This window comes from Epinephelus lanceolatus, chromosome 10, assembly GCF_041903045.1.
Source record: "Epinephelus lanceolatus isolate andai-2023 chromosome 10, ASM4190304v1, whole genome shotgun sequence".
Lineage (NCBI taxonomy): Eukaryota > Metazoa > Chordata > Actinopteri > Perciformes > Serranidae > Epinephelus > Epinephelus lanceolatus.
The window spans coordinates 18,420,231-18,431,889 of record NC_135743.1 but is presented as its reverse complement, the minus strand read 5'-3'; the positions used below and the strand labels follow the sequence as shown (position 1 = coordinate 18,431,889).

At 42.3% G+C, this 11,659-nt stretch overlaps 1 long non-coding RNA gene across 1 annotated transcript; it reads right to left on the bottom strand.

Moving 5' to 3' along the window:
- Positions 1-3,689: 3,689 nt before the first annotated feature.
- Positions 3,690-7,431, bottom strand: LOC144464420 (uncharacterized). Its single transcript, XR_013492121.1, has 3 exons — positions 7,176-7,431; positions 4,949-5,008; positions 3,690-4,738 (listed from the first exon to the last, which is right to left on the bottom strand). It is a non-coding gene; the product is annotated as an uncharacterized LOC144464420 (long non-coding RNA).
- Positions 7,432-11,659: the final 4,228 nt, after the last annotated feature.

Here is an 11,659-nt window from a genome sequence, read left to right as displayed (position 1 = left end):
CTTCTCTGCCTTTTTGTTCTGCAACATCAGCCTTTAAAGCTATGATTTGTGATTACATCGCGTTTACACTCGTGTTTACATAACTTTTCCACATATATTTCAATTAGTACGTTGTCTATGTGCTTTTAATTGCCTGACTTTTTCATATTGACTTATTATATGCCTCATACAAATGTAGGTTTGACAAGTCTGACATTTTGAGGTTGTCTACAGCCACAACATTCAAACCACTGACAGGTGAAGTGATCACAGTGATCATCTTGTTACACTGCAACGTTCCACTTGGAAAACCTTGGGTGCTGACATTCATGTGGATGCCACTTGACACGTACCACCCACACTAACGTTGCTGCAGATCAATTACACCCCCTCATGGCAACGACACTCACTGATAGCAGTGGCCGCCCTACCAGCAGGACCACGCACTATTCCACACCACAAAAAGTGCTCAGAAAGGACCCGAGGAATGCGACAAGGTGCTCAGGAAGAGCCCGACCAATGTGACAAAGAACTCAAGGCCTCAACCTGACCCAGATCCCGATCTGATCGACCATCTGTGGGACGTGCTGATACCTCAAAGGTCCTGAGTCCATGCCTCGACAAGTCAGAGCCAAGTCCGCAGTGGGGTCTCTGACCTGCTGAGGCACGAACGCAGAACCTCTAAGGGTGTCCTGTGGTGTCTGGCACCAGGGCATTGGCTGCAGATCCTTCCAGTCCTGTGGGTTTCGAGGTGGGGTGCCTGCATGTCCCATGGGTGCTTGATCAGGTTGAATTCGGGAATTTGTATACCTTGAGCTCTTTGTCACGTCCCTTAGGCCATTCCTGAGCAGCTTGTGCGGTGTGGCATGGCCCGTTGCCTGATTTCGGAGCAGTGCCGTTGCCATGAGTGGGTGTACTTGGTCTGCAACAGTGTTTAGGTGGGTGGTACGTGTCAGTTGGCTCCACATGAATGTCAGCACCCAAGGTTTCCCAGCAGAATATTGCAGTCTGACAAGTCAATCAATGTTATTCACTTCACCGGTCAGTGGTTTGCATGTTTTGAAGAATACATTTACTGCCATGTACTGGGCTTTTTTAATTTTATTTACAGTTGTTCACCAACAGGGGGCAGCACAGCCTCGTCTACCTTTTTGCAGTCATGTCTCCTTGCTGTTTCTCCTTGGGACTCACTGACATGCACTGCCATGGGTGGCCATATCTCCATCTGGTAGAGTCAGCATGATAATCTCAGTGATATTTTCATACCACGTAAAGATTTTATCGTGTGATTGTTGTGATTTTGTTGCTCCAGCGTCAGTATATTTTCCTGTATTGCTTTGCAGTTATTTTAACGTGTTCTCCAATATTTAAAGACCTCCTCTTTTATGATTATGTCAACCTATTGTTCGTGCTGCTTCTGGTAAATATTGCTGTCATTGTTTCTGTCAGTACATGAGTGGGCTATTAGGCTTGTGGGCGAAAAAATTACTTGTGTCTGCCGAAGCAACTCAACAGAAGACAGAAAATCTTAACCACATCCTCCCTACGAAAACAGGAAAACATATCACATTAGGTCGAAAAACAGTGACCAAACCCACCGATTCTAACTGACATGGACGAGTATGAATACGTTTCTCTGTGTGTGAGCATATGACACATACTCACAATCTGTGCTGTGTGTTATGCTCAGGCACATGTGACAAGCTCAGAGCTCGTGGCTGATGCCTGTGCTTGTTGATGTGTAATAGTAGCCAAAGTGTTGTGCATGAAGCCAGCGCTATTTATAGAAATAACAGCTCCTTGTGCTTCATATTGTGTTTGTGAAGGTTGTGAAGCGGGTTTTTACTTAAGCGCCTAACTCTACAGTGTGATTTTTATCAGGCGCCATTCTTGTGTTGCTGAAAGGGCAGCAGGCAAAGGTCTTAAAGTATTGAGGTGAATATTCAACATGACTGGCTGGGTTGTCTGAAAACACACAAGCAAGATAGGTTATCTTTATTGTTATGACATACAGTGGTATTCAGCACCTTTGGGGGAATTCTTCCCCTGATATTTACCAACAATGCTGTGCACTGCTCCTGAGTCATCCAGTGTGTTTGCCTCAACAATCAAACACCATATAGAGCAGTGAGACAGTTTCAGTATGCATGAAAGGAAGTTTTGCGGGCTTGCAGAGCAGTCATAACTGTGAGAAAAAAACCGACTCTCAGGTCTTTGCTTCAAGTGTCATGATATGGCATGGAAATACCATATTCTCTGCAGAACCAGCCTGGCACATTGTAATCTGCAGACAAGTGCGGGCACGGCGGGAGAGAAGCAACACAAAAATAAGGTGCTCAGTCCACCACTTTCTCCCCAGCTGATACCAGAATTCCCAGCATGCCTTTTGGGCTGACAGTTGAGGTGCTTTGGGGTGAGCATCCTGCTGGCCTCAGGTCTCTGTGTGTCTATAAAGCCCTCAGTAATAAAAGAATGTGCTTGAATTTCTTTGTCAGGTTGATCTTTGGATTATATTTCCAGGCTGTGCAATAAATGCACGATCTAATTCCTTCGAGAGTTGTGAGGACCGACAAACTAACTGTCAGTGTTTCTTATTATTATTTATTCATGTCTTTATGTTATATTCTAGATTTATTATACACTTTATTGTTATTATTTTGCCCTGCAGGGAGTTCAACATACAACATTCTTCTGCATTATAGGACACTTTTGTCTGTTACTGGTTAGTCATGAGACAAAACCTCTGAGGGTTTATATAACCCAAAAATGAAGTATATGTATATGTGAAGTGTATGTAACCACACTAGGGCTGCAGCTAACAATGTTTCCATTATCAATCACCCCATTTTTCTTACCTTAACACTGTTCAGACCAACTGGCCACAGTCTTTACCAAAAAAACAACAACAAAAACACTCGCTAAACACCCGCCAACATCTTGCTTTTTAATGGTATAGGAAAGGTTATAATCGGCATTCACACCTGCATCAAATGACTGCAGTAGTCACAGGTATTTATCAGTTACACCATTGATTGGCATTGATGGAAAAACAACACCTTGGTGAATGCATTAATTTTAGCCCCTTCAGTGGAGAGATGCAGTGATGACGTGAGTTTGAAAAAGACACTGAATAAGTAAGAGATGTTTAAAATGCTGCTTTCTATTGTTTACTAACCTGTTTTCCAGCCTGTCCATGAGGGGAAAAAAAAGCACAAAGAAAGACTCACTCTTCTTCTGTAGAGCCGTGTACACAGCTCTGGTCTACTGGCAAAGGGAAAGGAGTCTTAAACCATTTTTCAGCGGGTTTTTCCCATGTTTTAAAAACCTGCAAAAAAGCCAGCCTCTTTCAAAAACTCTACCATTATCCCCATACTTGCATCATATGAAACTAGAGGACCCAAGGAATCCATTGGTACCAACCATGTCATGCTAGCTTGAAGGGAAATCAGTTAAATAAATAAATAAATTTAGGCCAAATTTTGGTGAGGGAAAAACAAATATAGCCATTTTCACAGGGGCCCTTTGACTGATGACCTCAAGATATCTTAACAGCAATGGGTTGTGCGGGTACCCATGAGTCCCCTCTTCATTCACATGCCTACTTTGTGCTAGTCCCAAACAGTTTGGGACAAATACTATGCAGTTTTTTTGCATGCAGTGCAAATGTGTTGTTATATTTCTGGATACTGAAGTCTATTGACAGTGTTGGAATTATATAACTTGGATATGATTAGAAAGGTCAGACTCTTGTGAATTAAATCAGCCCAGTTTTATTCGTATGTGATGATGTTAGTTTCCATATTAGCCATTTGATTGTAGCTAGACCAGTTTTTAGAAACTTCAGGATGATCACAGCCTCGTGAAACTTTACAGCCACAAACTAGAGACCTCAAGCATTCAGAAGATGTTAGATACATTGACAACAAGAGGGTTTCTTGGCAGTTTCCAGATCAGAAGTGATTGCCATCCAATCGCCAAAAAAATTCGTACAGATATCTCTAAATCTTTTTACCATTTTGATTAGTTCACGATTGATTAAAAAAAGCTTAGCATTAAATCTGTGTCACAAATGATATCAACCCAAAAATTGTTGCAACAACTTATGAGACATGATTGAGCATGGGCATGGCCATCATATACTTCCATCATAATGCTCTAAGTCCCTATACACTCTAATATACACTCTAAAACTTTAAGTTTGAATAGATGCGTAACCAAAAGGCAGTGTTTATTCCCTGCTTTCAGATGATGTCACCTCTATGTGTCATATATTGTTGGTTTATAATCTCCCCCTAAAGATCCCCTGTGCCCCTTAAAAAGAAAAAGAATGGGTCTATGGTTGTGAATGGGGAGTTGAAGAGGTGACAGTCACATCCCACCTGATGGACCCACTACAGTCTGCATATCGACCTAATCAGTCCACAGATGATGAAGTCAACCTGGCACCGCACTTCACCCTCCAACATCTTGAGTCCAAATATGCCTACGCAAGAATTCTGTTCATCGATTTCAGGTCCGCTTTTAATATTGTCAGCCCTCTCAAGCTATTCAGGCAACTCCGGGATATGAACATTAACATCTCATTGTGCCTCTGGGTCCTGGATTTTCTCAAGGATAGGAGCCAAGTGGTCAGATTCAATAACATCACTTTTCGTCCCCTGACCACCAGCATGGGGATGCCACACGGGTGTGTCCTGTCCGCGTGTGTGTCTCTCTCCTTATCAGTGATTTCAGACCATAATCAGACTCCATCAGGATTCTGAAATACACAGATGATACTACTTGAAGGACGATGAAGCTGGGTAGAGAGGCCAGTCAACTGGTGCAGGTAATATGACCTGGTCCTACTGAAATAATCATAGACTTCAGAACATAACAATCAATAAAAGCACCTATTCCCATCGACAGCCAACCAGTTACAATAACCGACCCCGACTATAAGTTTCTTGGCACAAATATTAGCACTAACCTGAAATGGAACCTCAACGCCAATCGTCAAATGCGAAAAGCCCAACAGAGACTTCATTTCCTGAGACAAGTCAAGAAACACAGTCAGGCAGGGTCTACTGGTCCAATATTACACAGCCATAATCCAGAGCATCCTGTCACTATCAATTACTGTCTGCTATAGAAACACTTCCAGGCACACAGTAAAGAAAATGAACAGAATTATCACAAGAGCATCAAAAAAATTAGGCTGCAATCTTGTTCCCCAAATCTTGCAGTTGATAGACACACAAAAATGTTTTAATCTTTGCAGTTATGTCCCCGTGTATGCTGTAATGTTTTATTTGGTGTCACTGCCAATCCATCTGTACTGGGATTAACTCCACCAGCAGTGCAGTAAAAAAAGACACCTCACTTTCTCGATTAATTGTTTTGTCAATAAAATGTCAAAATAAAAATAGTGAAACATGCTCTGTGAAGCTTAATTTCACAGAGCCCAAGGTTTATTTTGTCTGATCAACAGTCCAAAAATCCAAAGGTATTCATTTTGTTATCATGTATGACGAAGAAAAGCATCAAGCATCATTTTCACATTTAAAGGTCCAGTTGGTTGCAATCTGCAACCTCATCACTAGATGCCACTAAATCCTAAACACTTGACCTTTAAGATGCATGAAATAAATCAGCAAATGTTTGGCTTAAATTTTTGCTTAAAAAATTACTTAAATTATTATCCAGTTACCAAAATGCCAAATTGTTTTCTGTCAATCAGCCAATCGATTGATTGACTAAACACTGCAGCGCTAGATCACACTTCAAAGGAAGCATGACAACTCAGGAAAGTACTCCCAAGCCTTTTTTAAAGGTCCGGTGTGTAAGGGTGCTTTCAGACCTAGAGTTGTCTTGCTTTGGTCCGAATCAGGGACTAATTTTGTTACGAAGTTGCATAATTGCCTAGAGTTCGTGCTCTCATGTCAGCATTTACCAGCGGGCCAGATAAAATTCTTTGTGTGAGAAAGCTGCTCTTGATTGGTCAGAATTTCCATGCAGAAAAAATCCAGGAAGTAAACAAAATGCTGAAGAAGAGTACACTTGCAAGATAAATGTGACACTTTCTAATGTCACAATGGAGGGACAGCTACGCAGGTTGATTTTAGCGCTGCTCATCGTGGACTATATTGCTGTCACTGTTCATTTTAGTCAAACCATACAGTTTGAAAACGAGGCGCGGCTCCAACTAGAAAACAATGTTTTGATGCATTGGATGTGCTGAATGTGCATATTAAGGCAGTACAGGAGGAGGTGCACATTAATAATCCTCCAGGACTGTAACATGCTCATGTTTAACCCAAACAACGTGTCATGTGACTGCAGTTGGTTCGGATCGAGGTTGGAACACGTTCTCACCACAAACGAACCGCACCAGAGTTCGTTTGTAACCGGACCAAGACCTTCTTGAAGAGGTGGTCTCGGTCCGGTTGTTTTGGTGCACACCCGAGTGTGATTGCTGTGTTCACACCTGCTCAAACAAACTGCACTTAGGGGGCAAACAAACTTGAGTTCAATTGAACTGAACCAAACAGGACAAGTGTGAAAGCACCCTAAGATTTAGGAGCATTAGTGCCATCTAGTGGTGAGGATTACAAATTGCAACCAGCTGAATCTTCTCCTGGTTAGAATTCCTTCATTTTCCATGGTTCAGGAGGTTTTCACTGGGAGCCAAATTATCCGCAGAGGTCTCTTCCTCTCCAAAACAAATGGACCTGCTGATTTAAACTGGTAAAAACACTGAATAAAGCAAATTCATGTTAAAAAGATGTGTTTCTCTATCTAACACAAAAACACAAATGGCCCTAGAGCCAGTGTTTGGTTCTTCCATTCTGGGCTACTGTAAAAATATGACGATGTAACACAGTGATGCCCGTAGACAAGGAACCCCGCCCAGTGTAGATAATAAAGGTTAATTATAACAAAACATGATGGTTCCTGTTTTCAGGTGATTATACACTAAAAAAAATTTCATATTTTACAGTATTATACTCCATTCCTACACATTGAATCTTTGAACCAAAAAAAAAAAAGTTTGTCTTACATGACACAGACAGCCATGCTTTGTGACAAATTTTACTAAAAATCTGATTTCATCACCTTCCACAAATGAGGCCGCTGACCTGCTTCGTCTGCTTGTCTCCAGTGACTTTTGATTGGGAGATAAAATCTGCTAAGAACGCTGCCTTGACAGCACTCACCCCAACACGCTTTCCCTGTCAGCCTCGTGCCTACAGATGGTGTGGGCCGGCTAATGTCAGGATTTTCCTACAAGGAAAATGTTTGTCACATGGCAGCGTGGGTATTATCTTTCAACAAATGCAAAGAGAATGGATCACACATAAACACACCCAAAAAACAACAACAAATACACAGGTGATTATGACATGTATGTGATTCTCCCTGCCATTAACACATAGATATTACAGTACATGGATATTCTACCAGCAGGATAACACTTGTAAAGCCTCACAAGAACTGCTCTCTTGTATTAATTCCACCCCCAGCCTATAGCCTGTTATTCTGTCTCTGGTAGCATGTGCTTGCCACTGTAGCCAGATTAGCACGCAGGCTTAAAGCCCCGCTCACAAAGACACTGTGTACAGAACATAGCCTGTGCTAATACTGTTTCCCTCCATTCTAACCTATGAACCTGTAACTCTCCCAGGCAGCACCGCATAATTTCCCTGCTCACATTAAACGAGCCAGAGTCAAGTAAAATTGCCAGTACAGGAGGTGAACGCAATATGAACTTCTGAAAAAACTTTGCAACAAAATGAAACCTTTTGTGAGGCTTACGGTGCTCTTCACTGAGACTGTCAGATACACTTGAGATACTGCAGAGTAGTCAAGTGTCACGACAGGAGTATCTCGCTGACACTTTGTCAACAACGATGAAACATTTTAAGTTTCAAATGGGTACTATTTGCTTTTGTTTCAGATTGTATTACTTTGCACAAGTGTTGCTGTTAAATGTTAGTATTCCCCTGTAATATGCTTGGCAGATTGTGACACATTGAACTACAAAACAAAGGAGCGGGTAAAAGGAGGGATAATTAAAGTGTATTCCTGTAGCAGAATCAGTTTGAAATGCACGATAAAACACTTTTCATTTGGTAATGCGTGCAGTTAAAAAAAGGAAGGAATAATATAACATTTTAGCTCTATGCGCTGACACCCAGGTTAACTTTCTGCCACTGTTGCGAAACCGCAGCTCTGCTCAGTTTGGCTCAACTGTGTAAATCACACAGCCCTTAAATATTTACCACCTTTAGACATTGTTGGGACTCCACGATGTGTTTGAGCCGCTTCGATGGAGAAGTGTCAGCTGTGTGCAGGAAAATAAATTATTTACACCCCCTCCTTCTACTTCAAAGAGCTGGCAAACCATTCAACCCCAGATTTGGGGAGGGGGGTCGGAGGAGGAGTTGCTAGTCACTAGGCAACCCCTGTGTCACCTGCCCCGACATGCCAAAATCAGCAACTTACCTCTGGAGGCTGCATTCACAAGGTACATGGCTGCATTTTAAAGCCTCCTCAGCAGGATTCATATGGAAAACAAAACAATTACCGAGACCCGGCTAAACTATGTGGCTCTGGGAAAGAAAGTGAGATGTGATTATATTGCTTTTTCCCTCGTGTGCAAAAGAGAGGAAAGGTTTTGCTGCTCAGAAGATGCTGAGTTTTACTGAAAAGCCTGGGAGCAGGATCCAACAGTGCAACAACTGATGTTTTCCAGACAAAGCCTGTTGAATTGAAATATCCGTGAGATGTTTGTGTTTTTACGATGGCAACTTGATGCGCGGGGAGGGGGAGAGCAGGGTCCAATAAGACTTCATGTCAGGTGGAGATGCAAGGTAACTGTTCAGCTAGAAAATCAGGAAGTTTGGCTTGAGCAACATGTCCACTGGATGAACTCTGCCCTAAGGGATTTGCTGTTTATTTGCCCCCTGCCGGCTCACGCGCACACTCATACACCACTACACACAGCCACACACACACACACAAGGTTAACACAAAACATGCCAAAAACCTCCAACCTCTCTTGTTAAAGCAAACAGGTTCAAACATGTGCCCTCTTCACACAATATACACACACACACAGAAAGAAACGTGCCCCTTGTTGTCAATAAATAACTCATCCTCTCATCTGGGAAACTCGAGTTTTCTTCTCACTTTGTTTCTCACTTTCGTTGTGTATTTCACTCTTTGCTTTACAGTTACCCACACTGGGGGATTCTTGACATGAGTCCTTTTAACACCATCTCAGAGTTTGAAAGGTAATGCTTAGTTCAGTCATACCTGTTTCGAAATTACAAATTTAAAGTGATTTTTTCTTTAAAGGTCCAGTGTGTTGGTAGAAATGGAATATTTTCTTTAGTGTACTATCACCTAAAAAAAAAAGAATCTTTGTGTTTTTGTTATCTTAGAGTGAGTCCTCCTTTAATGAGATCATAACAATGCACCGCCATGTTTTTACAGTAGCAATCAAACCAAACACTGGCTCTACATGTGACCATTTGCATTTTAGCATCAGCCACCGTAGTTAGCAGCCCCTACATGGCGAGGGCATTGGAAAAACAGATTATTTTAGTGTTAAACTTCTTTCTTCAGCATTTTTACCAGCTTTAATCACCGGGTCTGTTTGTTTTGGAGAGGAAAAGATCTCTGCAGACAATTTTGCTACCAATAAAAACCTCCTGAACGTCTGGATTTTACGTTATCAGAGAAAATAAGGGCAAGCTGGCCACCTGTGACGTGCCAAACATTGTCGGAAAAACACTGAGTTGTGACATGACACTGATTTATTCAGTGTTTTAAACCAATTATAATCACCTGGGGGTCTCATTTATAAAACAATGCATAGGATCCATTCTAAAATTGTACATATTGTCAAAAGCCATAATGGTTTGCACCAAAAATAGTCATCAGTTTCTAAAATCAGGCCTCCCCTTCACCATCTGAGTCACCAGTTTCCTGTCTCCAAAGTGTTTGCAAGCATGGGTCAAAGTTTCTCTCATAAATTCTGTTTTTATGGATCACAACTTTTGCATGGGAGGTGGCGTTTGCCTCTTTCACACCTCATTTTGTGTCTGCCCAATGTTTATAAATGAGACCCCTAGTTCTTTGTTTTGGAGAGGTGAAAACCTCTGCGGACCCTTTGAACAATGAACACTGAAGGAATTCCAACCAGGAGAAGTGTCAGCCAGTTGCAATCTGCAATCCTCACCACTAGCTGCCACTAAATCCCCCTAAATCTTTCCCACTGGACCTTTAAGTGATATTTTCTGGATGTTCTTTCCCTCATTGACACCACTAATGGATCCACCATAATCTACCAACATACTGGTAGTGTAATGATCACAATGACCACAGATGAGATTTAAACCCTTTATCTTCCCCTGGCTCCACACTGATAGCGAGGTATCCCTGTTAGCCTGTTTGATCAGGTTGTGTGCTGATGCTGTGAGTGTGTACGCATGTGAAGACCTGGCCATGCGTGACAACGGCAAATGACCACCTATCCATCATTGGCGCTACAGCCTGAGATTACCACAAGCGCAGGCTTGGCACCAGCTGGACCAAAGCCTGGAAACAGAAAACTAGACACTGCTCAATGTACAGATACATACAGTTCGTATACACAGATATGTGGCAGAGGAGAGGAATGTTATCTGGATTGCATTTAACATACCTCGCGTGAAGGGTTTTAAATGGAATCATAAAAGACTTGTGGGAAAACCCAGCTAAGAAATCCCCAGGGACCAAAACAAAACTAAAAATCCCTCCACCTAATTTCTAATTTTCAACTGAAGAGATCCTGACATTTTCCCTCCCCTCTTCTTATGTCTCGTCTTTTTCACTTTGCCTGTCTGCCTCTCTATCAGAATGTGGCTTTTGGTCTCTGACTTATATTGAGAAAACAGCACGCCGCCACAGGAAGACAACAGTGTTGTATTGAGCAGTTGCTGTGGGTGGGCTGAGAACGAGAGTAAGAAAAACAGAAGTAACTGTAAACGTCTCAGAGTGTTCCACCCTGCTTAGCATGCGTCTAGACGGGCCTCTGTGAGGCGGGTGGCAGTCATAACAAGGGATTGGGAGAGCAAACAGTGCTGTTTAGCGTAGTTAACCATTTGTCTATGGAGTCACAATCAAGACACAAAAAACCTCCGCATTTAATTGGGGCTAAAGAAGGAGCTCGCAGTGTAGCATACAATTATGAGATATATGAGGAGACAGAGCTCTGACAGAGTGCCAACGTGCCCCATGTGCCACACACCAGAAGACCATCTCACCAGATTGGCACTGGGCAAGGGACCTGCAACCGTTACTAAGCACTGTGCCAAGGCTGTTGGCCTACTTATAAGCCATTCTCTTGACAGTGCAAAGCCAAGAAAATCCACACACACACACACACACACCCTTAAGCAGTCTCTGTTACTTGAAACAAGCCCACATTCAGGCCAGGATATTTCAGTCTGGATCATCCATGATACCATGTTTTAAATCGAGCACGACGGCCTTTAACACAATTGGAAAAATGAGAGGAGATGATGCCGCTTTAAGAACAGAGTTGAGTCAAAAATTGGGCAATCAGCAAACACTATTCCTGGTTTCGAACCACAGTGCTCTCATTTCCCCCCGTTACTCACTAAAGATGCCTTTGTTGACAATGTGAAAAAGC